Here is an 18,954-nt window from a genome sequence, read left to right on the forward strand (position 1 = left end):
AAGCTGATGCCAAACTCCTGATAACCGCACAACTAGAAAGCATGAATGAACAATCTGCTGCTCAAGATCAAAAAATCATTGAAGTGATTAATACAACAAATGAAAATGACATATCATGCAACACACAAAATCCAAATCTGCCCACTGAACAAACTTCCAAAACTCTTAAGGTAAGTCATAACCAAGAAACCTTATGGTACTTAGAGTTTGATGGCTCAGTAAACAAATTAGGAGCAAGGGCAGGGGTTTGGATACACAACATGCAGAATGACCATGCTGAAGGTCATGCATATAGGTTAAATTTCAGATGCACAAACAATATGGCCGAGTATGAAGCCCTTTTGTTAGGTCTCAAACTCATCAAGAATCTAGGTGCAACCAAAGTCTCAATTCTAGGGGATTCAGATCTGATCATACAGCAGATGAAGGGAAATTTTGTCACAAATGATCCTAGGTTGAGGGCTTACAGAGGGGCAGCCATTGAAATACTTAACACTTTCTTAGAATTTCAGCTCACCAAAATCTCAAGAAAGCACAATTTACATGCACATAGCTTGGCAACCTTTGCCAGCACATGCAAGCTACCATTTGAACCCAACCACAATTTCACTGCTGAAATCAAACATAGGCCTGCAGTCCCAGATAATATCAAAAATTGGCAGATCTTTGAGAGTGACACACAAATAAATAATTTCCTGACGTTGAAAGAGGAATTCTCCAGCATGAACATCGATACTAGCACTGTGGATGAGCAACAACAGACAGACAGAATTGAACAAAATATATCAGCTGAAGCAGCAAATCTGATCTTGCATCCAACAATTTTTGATGAAAAAAATTTACAAGAACTGAAGCAAACAGACCTTGATGAATTAGCTGAGGCAGAAGTTGAAGTAATTGAACTAAAAGACAATTTTCTGCCCACAGGCTTAACCCCGTTGGAGGATTTATTCGATTCGAATGATATTTCAAGGAATCCGAAAATGCAACCACTGAATGTTGAAATTGAGGACTGCAACATTGGAACCACAGAATATCCCAAAATGGTAAAACTCTCTAAAGCCTTACCTGCTGATCAGAAATTGAAATACATTGACTTGTTTAAGGAATTCCAAGATGTGTTTGCCTGGAGTTATGAGGACCTCAAGTCTTATGATACCTCAGTCATCCAACATACTATACCTTTGAAAGAGAATCAAAAGCCTTTTAAACAAAAGCTTAGAAGGGTGAATCCAGTCCTCCTTCCCCTGATTGAAAAAGAAGTTAAACGAATGTATGAGGCTAGAATTATTGCACCTATCAGGTTCTCAGAATGGATTTCAAATCTAGTACCTACTAGAAAGAAAACGGGAAAGATAAGACTATGTGTTGACTTGAAAAATTTGAATAAAGTCTCTCTCAAAGACCATTACCCTTTACTAAAAATGGATCATATCCTACAAAGGGTAGTGGGAGCCTCTAGGATCTCATTGTTAGATGGGTTCTCAGGATTCAATCAGATTTTAGTCCACCCAGATGATCAAGACAAAACTGCCTTTACAACACCTTGGGAAACCTTTAAATATGTCAAAATGCCTTTTGAACTCAAAAATGCAGGGGCCTATTTTCAAAGAGCAACGGATATAGCCTTCGCCAAAGAAATCCATGATTTCCTAGTAATCTACCTTGATGATCTCACTGCATTTTCAAAATCAGACCAAGAACACTTAGAACATTTAAGGCAAGTGTTCCTAATTTGCAGAAAATATGGCATCTCATTGAATCCAAAGAAATCACTGTTTGGCCTAGAGGAAGGCAAGCTCCTAGGTCACATCATTTCAAAATATGGCATTAGGATCGACCCGGACATAATTCAAGCTATCCTTCAAGTGCCTCATCCAAGAAACATCAAGGAACTACAAGCTTTTCTAGGGAAGATTAACTTCTTGAGAAGATTCATTCCTAATTTGGCCGAGCTCATAAGACTATTAAAAAATATGTTGAAGAAAGATTCTAAAGTAAAATGGACCATGGAAGCCAAACAAGCCTTTGAGGACATCAAAACAGCCCTAACAAAAACATCAGTCCTCACCAGTCCCAGATTTGATAGAGATTTCATCTTTTTTTTCTTTACCTCTGAACATACAATTGTTGTTGTCATATTGCAAAAACATGACCAAGGATGTGAGAAGCCCATTGATTTCTTCAACAAAGCTCTTAGATATGCTCCCTTCAAATATCAAATCTTGGAAAAACAAGCATATGCCCTTGTAAAAGCCATCAAGGATTTCAGAGTTTACATTTTATACTCACATGTGATAGCCTATGTTCCAAATGCAGTGGTCAAGGAAATTTTAACTCAAGAAGGAATTGAAGGAAAGAGGGGCAAATGGATAGCCAACATCTTAGAATATGACATTGAGATCAAGCCTACAAAACTGATAAAAGGACAAGTACTAGCCAAACTAACGACTGAAACCAATTTCCAAGCCCTTGATATCAATGAACTAGACAACTAAGAGGAGATGGCGACTCCACAGATCAATCAAGCATTTTTACAATCCCCATGGTATGCTGATATATGTTTTGTATTGTTAAACCTGCAAGCTCCTCCAGGGTTGTCCAGGACAAAAAAGAGATTCTTGAAAATGAAAGCATCAAAGTTTTGTATAATAGACAGTGCCTTGTTTTGGAAAAATCATGAAGGTATTTTGCCTACTTGTCTAACATTGAATGAAACTGACAAAGTTCTCAAGGAATTTTATGCAGGGGACTATGGTGGACACTTGTACTAGAAGTCTACAGTTGATAAGGTACTAAGGGCTGGGTTCTATTGGCCCTCCCTGTTTGCTGATGTGAAAAAATTTGTTGTCTCATGCCACAAGTGCCAAATCTTTGAAGGCAAAAGAAAGTTGTTACCTTTACCCCTCAAACCTATTTCAACTAAAAGACCATTCCAACAATGGGGTTTAGACTTCATTGGTGAAATTCATCCTTCCTCCTCTGGCCAACATAGGTGGATTTTGACTGCCACAGACTACTTTACCAAATGGATAGAATCCATCCCTTGTAGGCATGCCAATGACTCTGTTATCATGAAATTCTTAGAGACCAACATCTTGTCAAGGTTTGGCTGTCCAGAAAAAATTATTACAGACAATGCCGCTGCTTTCAAATCCAAAAAGATGATCAACCTTTGTCACAAATACCACATTACCCTAGGCCATTCCACAGCCTATTACCCTCAAGGTAGAGGCCTAGCTGAGTCCTCCAATAAAAGCCTCATCAACATCATTAAAAAGGTCTTGGAGGAGAACAAAAAGAATTGGCATAAGAAGCTGGTAAATGCACTATGGGTAGACAGATTGACCACTAAACTATCTATTGGTACAAGTCCATATGAACTGGTTTATGGAATGGAGGCAAGGTTCCCTTCATCTTTGGGAATCCCTGTAATCAATTTGCTGCAAGAAATACAAGTAGAGCCTAATGATATTTAGAGAAGGATTAATCAGACTATACACTTGCAGCAGACAAGAGAAGAAGTATATCAAAGAACCCAAGTTCTACAAGACAAACTCAAAAAGGTTTTTGACAAAAGAACAAAAGCTGAAGATCTCTTCATAGGAAATAAAGTGCTAAGATGGGACTCTAGGAGGGAAGACAAAGGGAAACATGACAAATTTGATTTCCTATGGAAGGGACCTTATGTTATTCATGTTGTACAAGGTAATAACACCTATTTTCTGAAGAGTTTGGATGGCACAAATACTGAAGAAGGCCCAGTCAATGGGCGAATGCTCAAACACTATTTTGATTCCCTTTGATCAGCATAACATGACTGTATATTGTATATAAATATTTGTATTTCCAGCATTTTCATTTACAGCGGTTAGATAAGGAACCAAATGCAGCAAATTTTGAAGAAAAATCAGGGAACTGCATCACCTTTTGATGTGTATTTTGAGTCCACCATAAGAAATCAAGAAAAGGACTTGGGAAGTATGAAGATAATGATAAGCACTCAGAGAAACCAGCAAGAAGCAGAGCTGTAATTTTAGATAGAACAGCTCAAAAAGGTGCTACATACAGGTTACAAAGATTTAGATCATGGTCTCCAAGAGAAGGGAGTTTTAGGCTACAGCAAGAATTGAAAAATAAGGCAATCTGACCTGCTGTTCTTGGCCTTTCACAAGGAAAGGCCATACCAAAGTGGAGCCATTATTAGGTTCCTATACCAATAGGTTTCATTTTTCATGATTTGCAAGGGAAGTGCCAAATATGTTCATCTTTGATGCTGCAAAGGTTCCATATTTTGTATAACAGATAGAGGTGTAAATATTGTTGTTTATCACTGGATGGGTGTTCCAACAGTTCAATCTGGACCATTCCATGTTTAAATTGCTTGCAAAGTAGAGAAAGAATATATGTCCAAACAGTTCAAGCTTGGCAGATGAGTAGCTAGATAGAGAAAGTAAAGGAGCCCAACTGCTTAATCTGGGCCCTTGGAAGAGATAAGGGTAGATTTAGGTAGGAGGGAAGTCAAAAGAAAAGAGGATAATCAGGGTTTGCAAGTCTAAGTGCACCCATTCAAAAGGAAGAAAAAATGCTAGGTGTATTAGGCTGGGTAGGTAGTTTGAGGTTGCAGCAGCAAGGTTTGGATCACCTTTGTATTGTCAAACAAGGTCCATCTCATCAATGACAGAAATCTCAAAGCAGTTGTTTGATGGCATAACTATGGAAGCATGTCTAATTCCCCTTTCAGTCCCCCATAAATCACTCACTAACATCCCCTGAAGGACCTTGGGATCTGCCCAACAAGTCTTGCTTTCACTTCATTTTTGTAAAATACTAAGTCAAGCTTTGACTTTCTTCAATAAAAAGAAGCCACATTTCTTGTGTAAAAAACATTTCTCCACATTCCATTCACTTCTTATATCTAATTTTGCTTTCATAAACTTAGCTTCATGCCACTGCACTTTCACTCCACAAAATCATATTAATTTCTAATTTATTTATATAGCTCCCTAATCTATGTTCCCACCCCTACTTCTACAAAAAATCATATAAAAGCCCCAAAAAATACTGAATATCCTACCCTATAGCACTATAGCTATGTAACATAGTTTTGGGAAATAATAGTCCATTTGGGACTATTATGAACCCTTCCGCGTCCTAAATCCGGAGTTAACTTAGCATTTGGTTAAGTTAATAACCTTTTCCCCCCCTCACTCATAAACCTTACCATTTTACCCTCCGCGCTCACATTTTCGGGTTTTGGTTTAAATAGCCGATTAAACAAATAAACATTACCCCCGGCACATAACCGCGTTAACCCATTAAACCCACATCTCCAAAGTTTTCAACCCCCTCCCATCGGCATTTAAATATTATGTTAAACGGGCCCCGCTCCAGAGTTGCACGCCACCCCGATCACCCCGTCCGCCGTCCAATTTCCCGCTCCCTAGATCCAAGGGTGGGCGGTCATTTTCATGCCCCGATCCGTCGGAGGTTAGCGTCCGAGGATGGGCGGTTTCCCTGCCGTTCTCCCGCCACGCGTCATCCTCCCTGCATGTTCGGGGGCCCCCTCCCCAATACCGCTTAGGCCGAAAGGTGGTGTGGGAGGAAACCAGAAACCACCCTCCACTGGATGGCGTCAGCACCATGTCACCTCCACGTCAACCCGTCGCTCCCCCGTGTCACTGCCACCTCATCCGCTCGCATCCCTGCCTCGCCAGCGTGTCCTCTGCCATGTCACTGCCTGAGTCAGCTGCCACATCATCACGTCGTACCCCTAGCCGCTGGATGACGTCATGCTGACGTCATCCCAGAAAGTGCCAAATGCGCCAAAGTCCCGAAATTTTCATAAAAATAGGCCAATTCGACCGTTTTAGTTCATTTTTATTGGTCAATTTTGGAGAGCTACGCACGTTGTTTTATGTCATTTTACCACCAAGGTTCAAATTCAACCAATTGAGCCACTGCTGCCTGCGATTTTGCCTGCATTGCTTTTCATTGTACCAGCTCGACCACCCTTGGTGACTAAAAACCAGGTATTTGCCTAATTTTCATCTGTTTACCCCTGTTCTTGCCATTTTCTCCATTTCACTTGCTTGATTACCTGCAAATTCCCAAATTAATGACTCTGCCGCACCTAAATGCTGCCTAAAATTCACTAATAAACCCCTAGCTCAAAAACAACCCTATAAACTTGCGCCTGTTTGCAAATTCACCGTTGAAAAATCATTTTCAAGCTCGTATTCCCGGTAAGAACTCCATAACAGCTCAACATTATCCCCTTTTGCCACATTCCACTGCAAAAACTTCAGTAATTTGGCCAAAATAATCCCCATTCCTTCTGCAATTTTCCCTTACAGTCTTTAATCCAGTGAATTCATCAGAGAAGAGAGAAGCCTTTCAAAACTCTGCAAATTTGCCTCTTTTATGATAGCTACAGACATTCAAAGCTATTTCCTCATTTGAACTTAGTTTGCAACTCCTTTGCAAATTTTCCCAAGCAGTTTTCCTCATCTGTTGTTGTTCTAAACATTATTCCAAGCTCAAGCTCAGAAAGACTTTAAAAATGGCCACTCCAACAGCTCTAAACATCACTCCTATGAACCCACCCAACAAAGAGCTTGAAGCAATGCCCCTAGCTGATAAAGATTACCTCATTCAAGATTTGGTTGGGGACAAGAATCACTTGCAGACCTTCTACCAGTTGAGAAACAGTTTTTTAAACAACTGTGACATGTATGGCATATGGGAGTCTAATTTACCTTTTTACTTCCTTCCTTCTGTTAATATTTTTCCTAAGATTATCCGTCTATGTGCTGAGAACTATGAGCCAACTCAGAGAGCTGTCAAGTCTCCATCTGGGAGCATACTTTTTCATATTACTCCTGACTCTATCAACTAGATGTTAAACTTCAAACATACTCAGCTATTGTTTCCTTTCTCTATGAACTACTTGTTGGATGAAGGATCCAAGCTCTCCAGCTCTGAGATTGCAAGAATTGCCAAGACATTCATGCGGGCAGACCGCTAACCTATTGAGCCACCTCCATTCCTATATGTGAACTTCAATGAGGTGGGCAAGCTGCTTGTAGATATGATTTCCTCTGTGCTAGGTTTTAGAACAAGTGAGCACATTGATGAAACAATGTTGGTTTTATTATCTGCAGATAGCCCAGGACAACCCCCTGCTGTCAAGTATAACTATGCCAGGTTCATAGCCAACAAAATGCATGACCAACTAGTGAAGTTGGATAGGGAGGGACTCTTCAAATATTCATCATATATCTATCATTTGTTCATGTATTACCAGTCTGAATGCTTCCAATGCCCCATCAAAAAGTTGGATTCAGAGGGTGAAATAAGGTCTGTTATCTTTTGGTCATCAGTTTTTCATGAGGTTCAAAACTCTCCATATTCCTACTGTCAGTTCATTGACCAATTTGTCTACCCAGTCTCTTGTCTCCTAATGAGAACTTGTCCTCCTAGATTATCATATGACATGCAGAAGATCTTGCAGCTGTCCAAGCATTACAAAATAGGTGATTGGTGTCTCTACCAAAATCACACTGTCATTAGAATCTATGGCTGTGAGCTTTATCCTTACAGGCTCCCAAGATATGTACCAATGAGACTTTTTGCCTTAGAATATTACAGGAAACTCATCAATTCAGATCTCACTCATTTCCATAGTGCCAAGAAGAAAGCTCGCCTGAAATTTAGAGACCATCTAGGTCCCTTTATTATGAACAAGAAAGAGAGTTGGCAAGAAGCTGACCAAATATTGGGGCAGAAGCTCAAGTTGAAAAGGAGTTTCTGGTGGGTTCCTTATGACCCCGATGGCTTTATTAGTGCCAAAAGAGTTAAATATAGGCTGACAGCATATGAGCATTGTAGAGTTCTACAAATTGAACAATATGCCAACCAAGATGAGTGGCTGGCAGGGACACTAGTTGAGGAGTTTACTCAAGAAGAAATTATGGAGAAAAATGTCAAATATTTAGAAAAAACTCTTGACTTGGATTTTTTTGACCAGGTAACTTTCAAACTTCCACAGCAAGTAGTAGAATGTCCATCTACAGCTGCAGCTTCACAAGCTGCCCAACAACAGTCTACACCATCAACAGGTATAGCAAAAGGCAAGGAGCCGATGGATGCAGAACAAGAAAAAATAACAGAACAACCTGCTACCTCAAAAGAGCAGGGTCAAGGGTAGGCCCCTCCACAGCAGACTGAGGCACTACAAGTGCCAGCATTGCAAACTCCTGCTAATGAAGAAAGAGGTAAGAAGCGAGACCGAGAAGACTCCACACCTGCTAGTGGGTCTACACAGCAACCTGAAGCCAAGAGGCAAAGAGTTGATCCTCCAGTTGAGGAGGAAATTAGTGAAGAGATCCTAGAAAGTCCAAGGAGAGAAAGGGAAGCAAGCCAACACACACCTACTAGCTCTTTCCAACAAGAGCAAGAGAGGCAGCATGGCATGGAGGTGTCCTCCTCAACACAACAGAGCAAGTGACCACCTAGTATCAAAACTGCTTTCATGGAAATCAAGGCTCAAAATGAACTGTTAAGAGTACAGTTATATGATCAGTTTCTCAAGGAAACACCTACCAAACAACAAATATTGATGACAGCTTATGATTTCAAAGAAGAAAAAATTATTCTTAGCCATTTCAAGCCGAAGATACAGCAGCCACAGTCAGCTGCAAATTATGTGAAGACAAATTTAGAGGTCCTTGCCAAGGACATTCACCCCATGGATCAAATAGAGTTGCACAAGCAAACAGGTGAGATGGTCTATGCCACTCTAGCAGATAAGGCCATGCTGGCCCATGAATTGAAGGAATCTTTGAAGAACACAAATACTCAGCTAGATTTGGAAAGAATGTCCTCCTCAGCCAAAGATAACAGAATAAAAACATTGGAGGACATTATTGTGGACCTAGGACATGATCCCAAGGATCCTACGGGTGTCAGAGCCCTTATGAAGAAAAAGTAAGATGATATTGCTACCCTTAGAAAACAATTGGGGTTGCCTTCTACAATGAACCCTCAAATTGCAGAGCTGGTACAAGAAAAAGATGTTGAGGATACAATGGATCTAATGATGAAAATGAACCAAAGAATAATTCAGATGGAGAAAGAATTGGAAAGAACAGTCCAAGGCAAGTAGGGAGAGTCGACCTCCCAGCCACCTCAAATAGTTCCAACTAATGTCCCTGTGCCTCCTACACAAGCAGCAGCAATCCCTCCAGTCATCCCAACAACTACAGCAGCAGCAAATATAACAACACCTGAATCTAGCATGAGCATGGATGAAATGATGAAAGCAGTTAAAGAGCTATAACTTCAGGCAACAGAGGTAAAAGAGGCCAAATAAAAGTTGGCCAAATTGGAAGTAAGCTACGATAAGTCGAAGGTGACAGTAGCTGAAAAAACAAGGGAAATTAAGGCCTTGAACGACAAAATAAAGGCCTCGGAGAAGGAGCTGAATTTGGAAAAGGCTCTAGCTGAAATAAAAAAGATTTTGTGGGCCAAAATTTGTCAATCAATCACTCAACAATGGAAATCGATCCAAACCATGCATGAACAGATAGAATTGATAGGCCTAGCTCAATTTGAGAATCAAAGGGTTAGAGCAGCATTGGGAAACATGCCTGAGCAGGCTACTAAAATGATTCATTTCCTGAACACTCATACCAAAGAAGAGTTGGCAGCATTAGATATCAGTAACAGGACATATATCATTCTTATAGCAAAAAAGGTGCTGACTCTAAGAAATTTTGTCCAAAGTCTAGAAAGAAAATGTCAGGAAATGCAAGCAAAAGTAGATGATTTCAAGCTAAATCTTGCAGCATTGTAGAGCAGAAGATTGCATAGCCTATTGACCAGCGCTGGAAGACTACTGACCCGTGAACAATATGTTACCAGGATGAATAATTATATTTCAAATCAGATTACAGCATCCACAAACACCTTAGAGGAAACAGGACCTCCATCTGGACAGAGCCTTTATGACAAGTTGGAAAACTTATTTTACATTGAGCATGAGATCAATCACTTGTTTGAGGTCCCGCCCAATTTTTACAGATATACTTAGGCAGATGAGACATTAATAAAGATATAAAGACATCAGCTGCCTAGAGAAGATTGGTGGCAAGCAATGCTGGAAATTTTGCCCAAGTAATCTCGGTCTTTTTCCTCTTTGTTCAGCTTTAGATTTTGGTCAGCTACAGATCAACTACAGGTCAGCAAAACTGAGTACGCAGGCACTAGACAAAGCATGAAGACAACAGGCAGAGCAAGTCAAAGCAATGACTCAGCAAAACACTGGAACAGCAAGCCCAAAAAATCACAAATTAAAAACATAGCCACAGCCGACTTTGTTGCTCCAAAAATGTCAAATTTTTTTGACAAAAAGACAGCTAGCACACCAATATTAACTGCAGCATTTATTTCTTTCATCTACTTCCTTTGAAAAGTTGGTGATGTAATTTATTGCATGAAGACTGATCAACTAGATATTTTCTATCTCATTTTTGTATATATACCTCCTCATAGAACATATTTGGGATTGGTGATTTTCTCTCTAAGAGCTGCGCTGTAAATTTTCAGACTTTATAATACAAATGGCTTGTGAACTTCATGGTCTCTGCACTGTCTAGATGTGAAAGTGATGAACTGCGTTCTGCTACAGAATTCCTGTGTTGTTTAATGGAACAATAAGTTTTCCTAAACCATATTTGTCTTTCTGTGTTTGAAAAATTCACATATATGTTTCATGATCTTAGCAATAGAGAAGAAGAATAGCTCAGGACTTGCTTGAATGCACCCTCTACTCAATCTCTGTTTCTAATTGTGTTTTCTTCAGAATTGGTCATAAATATGAATTCTTAATTGCTCATGTTTGCACTGATTCTTTCATTATGAATGTTGTTTAGGAATTCTTAGTTGCTCCTAGATAATATTCTTACACTTTCCCTCTATCGGCATAGTGAAAGATCCTTGACTACCTTTCACTCCCTGATTTCATGCCATCGATTCCCAGATTTAAAGAATTGTTCCATAGATTCTTGTCTAGCTCTGTAGCATTACATTTTTCCCAAGAAATACTTTCAGCAGTACACCACCATTGACTCCATTGCCAAATAGTCTAGACTGTTCTGAGACTGCATACCAGTTCTGCCTGGAATCATCATCCAACCAAATTTAAAACAAAACCCTGTACATCATAACTAGCCTAAAATTACTCCAAAACAAAGCTAAAACATAAAGGGATAGCCCTCTCTGGTTGTAGGTAGGCTAGGACCTGCAGCTAAGGGTTTGGTTAGTGGTTACCTCGGCCGTATTCCCTTAGGAGCCAGGGAACAACCTGAGTGATAACAATCTCCATACCAAGGATCTTGCGAGGAAATATGGAAGAGATGTTCATCAGGAAAAGATTCTGCATAAACTATTTCTTCCTCACAAGGCAACTCTGAGATTAATTATGCAAATACTGATGATTCCTTAGACTTGGCTAACATGAATTTGAGATCAAACTCTTGTAAAATGACAATCCATCTATCGTATTTCCCCCCAATCACTCACCTATTCAGAACAAATTGAAATGGATTGACATCTGCTAAGACGAAAGTTTTTCTAAGAAAAATATAATTTCTAAGTCATTAGACAACATGGATAGCTGAAAAAACTAATTTCTCAATGGGAGAATATGGTAGTTCAAGGCCCACTAAGCCTCGGCTCAGATAATAGATTATGTGCTCAGTGAAGGCATCATATTCCTGAACCAGAACCATAGCATAGTTGATTCCACTGTAACAAGATATAAAAGGAAGTCTCTGTTATATTTAGGTGGACTCAATAAAGGAGCAGAGGTTAATGCTTTTTTCAAAGCATCAAATGAGCATTATGCGAAATCATCCCATAGAAATGAGACGCCTTTCTTGAGCAGTCTCATAAATCCTTTAGTAATCTCATCATAATTAGTGATAAATATCCTTAAGAAATTGGCTTTTCCATAAAGACTCTGAAGTTGAAGAATAGTGGGCGGGGGAGGCAAATGAAGTATTTCCTCAACCTTGAAGGGATCTACATGAATCCCTTCAATAGAAACGATGAATTCCAACAACTAGCCAGATGTGACAGCGAAAATACACTTATTCGGATTCAACCAAATTTTGTAGAAACGACATCATTCAAAAATTAATCAAAGATGCTTGGGATGATCCATTCTCTTTCAAGGACGAGCAACTAAATCATCCAAGTAGGCTTCGATAATATGTTTGATATCATGGAAATCATATGACATTGATCAGGTGCTCATGTCCTAAGTGTCGTAAAATGCTCAAAACTATTTCAAAGTTGAACGACTGGCAAGTGCTCGTCCTCCTGATTCCGGTGCCGCAAACGGTTCGAAAAACGGTCGCCGTATGAGGAAGTTATGGCAAAAAGAAGAATTTGTCAATAACAATGAAAATCAAAGGATTAGCGAGCATGCAGCGGACCTTAAGCATAGGAGACCTAAGTCTTCCGCTTTAGCTGAACATGCTGAGAAAACCAATCATCATGTTTGTATTGAGGAGGCTAGTGTTATTGCTAAGATTTCGCATTTCCATCATCGAAAATTTAGGGAAGCGCTTGAGATTGAAAAGAGGCCATGCAATCTCAATAGGGAGGATGGCTGGAAAATCAGTAGGTGTTGGGTCCCAGCACTCCCTTCCTAGTCATTTTTTCCGCCCTCCTCCTTGATTGTTTTTACTCATTTGTTTACTTATTTATTTTTATTATTATTATTATTTTTTTTTTTTTTTTTTATACTACTTTTATTTTATTTTGATTTTGATTTTTATTTATTTATCTTATTTTATTTATTTATTTATTTTTATTTATTTTTATTTAATTAATTTTATTATTATTATTATTATTATTATTATTATTTTATTTTATTTTTAAACTTATAGGTCCTTTGCTACTAACTTTCTTTTAATTTTATAAATATTCCCCCCTTTACAGTTATTTTTATATATATATTTTATTTTAAGGTCCTTTACATAACTAATTTTCCAATAAACTTATACTTTTTAAATATTTTTCTAACTAACCTAGCATGCTTTTGATATTTTATTTTATTGTGATATTATAATGCCCTTTATATAACTAATTAACTTATAATAATTCTTTTAAGTAAGATTATTTTATATTTATTCAATTTATTCATTTATTATAAGGTCGTTTATTTAACTAGATTTCCTTTAAATACTTATAAATTTTTTTATAAATTTTTAACTAAATACCCATTAGAATTTTATATATTTATATATTGATCCCAGAGATTACTTATTAATTTAATAAAATAATTTTGACCCCGGTCCTAGAGTCAAACTAGCCGTTGGTCAAGTTAGCCGTTGGAGGCTCTGCTCAGACTATTTAACTTGCTAGGCTGGATCTGTTTCTTCAACTTGTCCTAACGATGAACCACACTAGTTGGTTCAAAACGCGTCGACAAATGTTTTATCTTGTGATTTACGCCAAAGAATTTCTCTTAAACATTGAAAATTTTAATTTTTCAAAAAAAATAAAAATTAAAAAAGGAATACTCCATAGAATATTCCTTAGAATATTCTAGGGAATATTCCCTTCGCACAGCCAAAAGAAATCTTCCACGTGGCAGGCCCGGAGGCTGCCACGTGGCCCCCAGATGACATCAGCAAGAATTATGGGTGCATATTTAAAATTTTGGCATTGGCAAGATTTGAATACGGGACTTCTATGTTACAAGCAAACTGCCTTACCGTTGGGCCACAACGACAAATGTTGAAAGGAGTGTGGACCAAAGTTTATTTAAATTTTTAACTTTCTGTTGGGCGGGGCCCGAAGGGGGCCAGCCCCCCATCCCATATGACCATGGGCCCATAACCGTGGGCTCAACCCCCTAACCGTCGGGCACGAAATCCGAGATAAACCACCAGCATTTAATGTAATTGTAGTTTGTTTGGCAGAGATTCTTGTAGGAGCGCCAAAATTGGTGGGCCCGCCATATTTGGTGGGCCTAACTGGACTCCAACTAAAGTTAGCTGGAGTGTTTCTAGGCATAACTGGAGGAAAACTTTAATTGGCCATAACTTTGGCTAGGATAGGCGGTTTTGGACAAAAACAAATTTTGATTTTGGGTATTTTCGACCTTCTGAAGCCATTGGTGCAGGTCTTACAGCCATCTGAGGTCATTTACAGAGGTTTTGGAGCCGTGGAAGTTCTAGGAGCCACTAGGGCCCAGTATTGGGAAGACTGTATAGGGTTGCAGGTATCCATTGGAGGTGAACCAGTAGTCAATCCTGAAGGATTCAAGTGTTATGAATCCATTTTTACCATCTATTCCACCTATAGATACTTCTATTCAGCTGTATATTCAATTTTAGCATTTAATCAAAACAAGGACAAGCCTATTTGGGAGCTTTGGACCCAGCAGACGTAGCCCAGGAGGGGTGAACTGCTTTATCAACTTCTTTTGCATCTGTGGTTGATTTATTTTGCAGAACAAATTCATTTTAATGTGTTAAACAGTAAAAGGAAATAAATCTGCTATGCTTAAATGGGTCATGAACAACTAAAAATTTCATTTGTTTTCTTTCTGCAAGACATGGAAATCTTTTAAACATGTATATTTCTGAATTGAATTCCTTGCAAACAATTTACAGGTAGTTTCAAATTCAGATCAAGTTGGTATCAGAGCAGGGTTTTGTGCAAAGATCTTCTAATTGCCTTGCAAGTATTGATGCTTACCAGGTTGAAACTTAAAAGAGGGGAAGGACAGTTGACTAGAGAACGAGAGAATCCTCAGTCAAGAAAGGCTAGAGAGCCATCACCTCCACCTTCAATTTGACCCTCAAGAGTCTCAGCAGAAGCTTCAAGAATGTCTGCACATGAAGGAGAAATTCCTGTAGACATGGATCCAAAAGAAGAAGAAAGAGTTTTCAGAAAGGCTTTCTTGGACCTCACTGAAATGGTGAGGATATTGTACTAAGAAAGAAATGAAAATTTGGTTGGAGAAGGGTCCAAACATCCACGTGAAGGAGAGGGCTCTTCAGGAGGTAAGAAGGATGATGATCATTCAAAGAAAGGACATGGAGGAAATGGTGATCCACCACCCCCATCGTCACCTTCTTCCTCTTCATCCTCGTCTTCTTCTTCAGTGGATAAGCATAGATCCTCTGGAAAAAGTCCTTTTTTGAAGCTTGATGTAAAATTCGAATTACCTATGTTTAATGGTGAAGTGAATGCAGAAAAGATTGACAACTGGACTAGGCAGTTGGAAGTTTACTTGAGGATCCAGAATATGCTTGATGATGCCACAAAGATTCAATTAGCTTCTTTGAGAATGGATGGAGCAGCATTGGTCTGGTGGGAGGCCAAGACTAAAGAGGAGATCAAGAAATTTGGTAAGGTTACCTTAACATGGCCTGAATTTCTGTTAGCCATTAAAAAACAGTTTTATCCTCTTGCTCACATGCAGAAATCCATTATGAATTGGAAAATTTCAGAGAACTTAAGGGTCAGAGTGTCCAAGACTACACCCAAGAATTCAGGAGAAGAGCTCTCTTGTTAGGGGTAGATTTACAGACCCAGGAAACCTTGCTGAAATACATTGGTGGCTTGCATAGCTACCTTAGACACACCATCTTGATGTTTAACCGTACTAGCCTGGATGAGGTTTGTGTCCAAGCTACCCATTTAGAGGCAAGGGGAAAAAACACATTTGAAGAGGGTAGAAACAAGCCCCCCAAGGGGAAAAACAAAGAGAAAACCTCCAATGGAAAGGGAAAAAAGAATGCATCTGTCAAACAGGAGAGTGAGAAAGTGATCTGTAAACATTGTTCTAAACCAGGCCATGAGGAGAAAAACTATTGGAAATTACATCCTGAAAAAAGACCTCAATCTAACAAATCCAAAGGGAAATAGAAAACTACTGCTACTACATATACACCACAGGATTTAGGGGATGATTCAGGTGATGAAACCAAAATTGCAGCCATGGGTTTGAAAAAATTGAAGGGAAAAGAAATTGAAACTCAAGCCAGCACTAGTACCTCAAACTGCCATGTACAAGCTCCTGATGAGGAAGAAAGAATTGAACTGTTTCATGTGAGGGTGATTTCAAAACATACTAAAATTGACACACTTTTTGATAGTGGGTCACAAGCAAACCTTATATCAGAGGACTTGGTCAAGCAGCTTAAACTTGAGACCATTCCAAATCCGAAGCCATATCCACTTGGATGGATTTGCAAGGATGCAAATTTACAAGTTTCAAGGAAGTGCACATTGCGCTTTGCAATTACTGCACATTTTATTGACACAGTTGAACTTGATGTGGTACCTTTTGATATAGCAGGAATTGTTTTGGGAAGTCCTTACTTGTTTGACAGGAAAGCTATCTTTCATCGCCATGAAAACAAATATCATCTTTTCAAAGATGGAAAGGAGTTCATTGTTAGAGCTCATCGCAAGAAGACAAATATAGCGATGGTGAATGCAGGACAGGTAAAAAGGCTGGTCAATTCAAGTAAGAATTTTGTTCTTCTTATGATTAAGCCCAAGGTTGATGTGAATCATGAGTCATTTGACAATTGTGATCCAAAACTTAAGTCAGAACTGTATGATGTAGTTGATCCATATCATGAGATGTTTCAGGAGCCAACAGGTTTGCCTCCTAAGAGGGAGATTCAGCATGAAATCCATTTGCATCCAGATTGTCCTCTTCCAAACATAAGCATGTACCGCATGTATATTATGGAGAATGTTCAAATAAAGAAGCAAATCAAGGAGTTGTTGGACAAGGGTTTCATAAGGCCAACTACTTCGCCATGTGGGTCACCGATTGTATTGATTCCAAAGAAAGATGGCACTTGGCGTATGTGTGTTGATTTCAGGGCCTTGAACAAGATAACGGTAAATAATCGTTGCCCAATCCCAAGGATAGATGATTTTCTAGACTAGCTGAAAGATGCTTGATATTTCACTAAGCTAGACTTGCGCAGTGGATATCATCAAGTAAGAATTGAAGAAAGTGACATTTGGAAGACAGCCTTTAAAACCAAACAAGGACTCTTTGAGTAGCTTGTGATGCCGTTTGGTTTGTGCAATGCACCTGCAACTTTCATGCGGGTAATGGATGATGTCTTGTGTCCTTTTCTTGATGATTTCGTTATTGTCTACTTAGATGACATCTTAATTTTCAGCAAGTCTAGAGAAGATCATGTCATGCATGTTAGGAAAGTACTTGATGTTTTGAAGAAGAATCAGTTATTTCTTAAAATGTCAAAGTGTGAATTTGGAAAGACTTCTTTGGTTTATTTGGGACACATAGTAGGACGAGGTACTTTGAGAATTGATCCTGCTAAGATTGAGGCTATTGTGAAGTGGCCTACTCCCAAATCCATAATAGAGGTAAGAAGTTTTTTGGGCGCAGCTCAATATTGGAGGAAGTTTATCTCTAACTTCTCTTCTATAGCAGCTCCTATGCATGCAGTGACAAGTGTGAAGCATGCTTTCCAATGGGGAGGCAAGCAGCAAAAAGCTTTCAAATAGTTGAAAGAGAAGATTAGTTCAGCTCCAGTCCTTGCACTACTAGATTTGAGACAGCCATTTGAGATACAAACCGATGCTAGTGATTATGCCATGGGTGCAATTCTTCTACAGCGTGGTAAGCCTATTGCTTTTCATTCTGAAACTTTTAATGGTGTTGTTGTAAATTAGCCTACATATGATAAGGAGTTGTATGCGTTGGTACAAAGCATCAAAAAGTGGAAACACTATTTGATGGGCAAAGAAACTGTTATACATAGCGACCATCAGCCCTTACAGTACTTGTAATCACAAAGCAAGTTACAACAGTCACGGCACTTCAGATGGATGGGCTTCTTGCAACAGTTCCATTTGGTAATAAGGTACAAGAAAGGTACTTTGAATAAGGTTGCTGATATGATTTCAAGGCCTATTATTGGTGTTGTTACTTTACTTAAGAATGACTCCATTGTACATGATAGTTACATAGATCAATATGCATCTGATGATGACTCTAAAGATGTGTATGCTAACTTGAGTAAAGGGAATCATGTAGAGGAAAATGACTATCACATGCATAACAATTTGTTGTTTCATTTGGGCAAGTTGTGTATACCACAGGGGGAGAGAATAAATGTCATAAGAGAAGCTCATTCTTCTCTTATTGCTGGCCATTTTGGTGTAAGCAAAACAGTTGCACATCTACAAAGGTATTGCTATTGGCCTCGCATGGTAGATTCTGTTTCAAGGTTCATAAGAGGTTGTTCATTATGTGCTACAAGCAAGCCTAGTAATAGGAAGCTTGATCCGGATTTAAACAGGAACACAATTGATTACAGAGATAACAATAAATACAGAGATGCGATAACCATATACACAAAGATGTAGCGGAAATAATACTTCATTTCATTACTGTAAAATATTGAAATATGCTTACAAACAGAAATGGAAAGAAACCAGCTAGGGCGATGGTAGCTTATCTCTGAGAAGAGATGTGGCGGCTACATGCCTCTGAACTGTTCCGAACTGTATTACAATGAGGCTCGAAGGCCTATTTATTGTTGAGAAACAATGGAAAACCCTTCACATCCCGAAACCTAACCCTAGAAGATGAAACACCAAATTGTGGGCCCCGTTTGGGTAAATTGGTACATCAATTTCCCGGGGTCATAACTTTGGCATACGATCTCCGTTTGACGCGTATGATAGCTCGTTAGAAAGATCTATCCGAGTACTACCACTTTGGGAGGCAACATGGGTCCATGGACCCATGTTGCCCCAGAATCCCAAAAAAACGTCGTTTAGGGCCTCAAAACGGCTCCGGAAGTTCAGGACCCGAAAAACTGCTAAAAATAGTAAACTGTGATACAATTTAGGAAATTGAAAAAGCTGAAAGAG

The sequence above is a fragment of the Pinus tabuliformis genome, chromosome 4_1 (genome assembly GCF_031772625.1).
Source record: "Pinus tabuliformis cultivar Carrire ecotype Pingquan chromosome 4_1, CPIR1, whole genome shotgun sequence".
Taxonomy (NCBI): Eukaryota; Viridiplantae; Streptophyta; class Pinopsida; order Pinales; family Pinaceae; genus Pinus; species Pinus tabuliformis.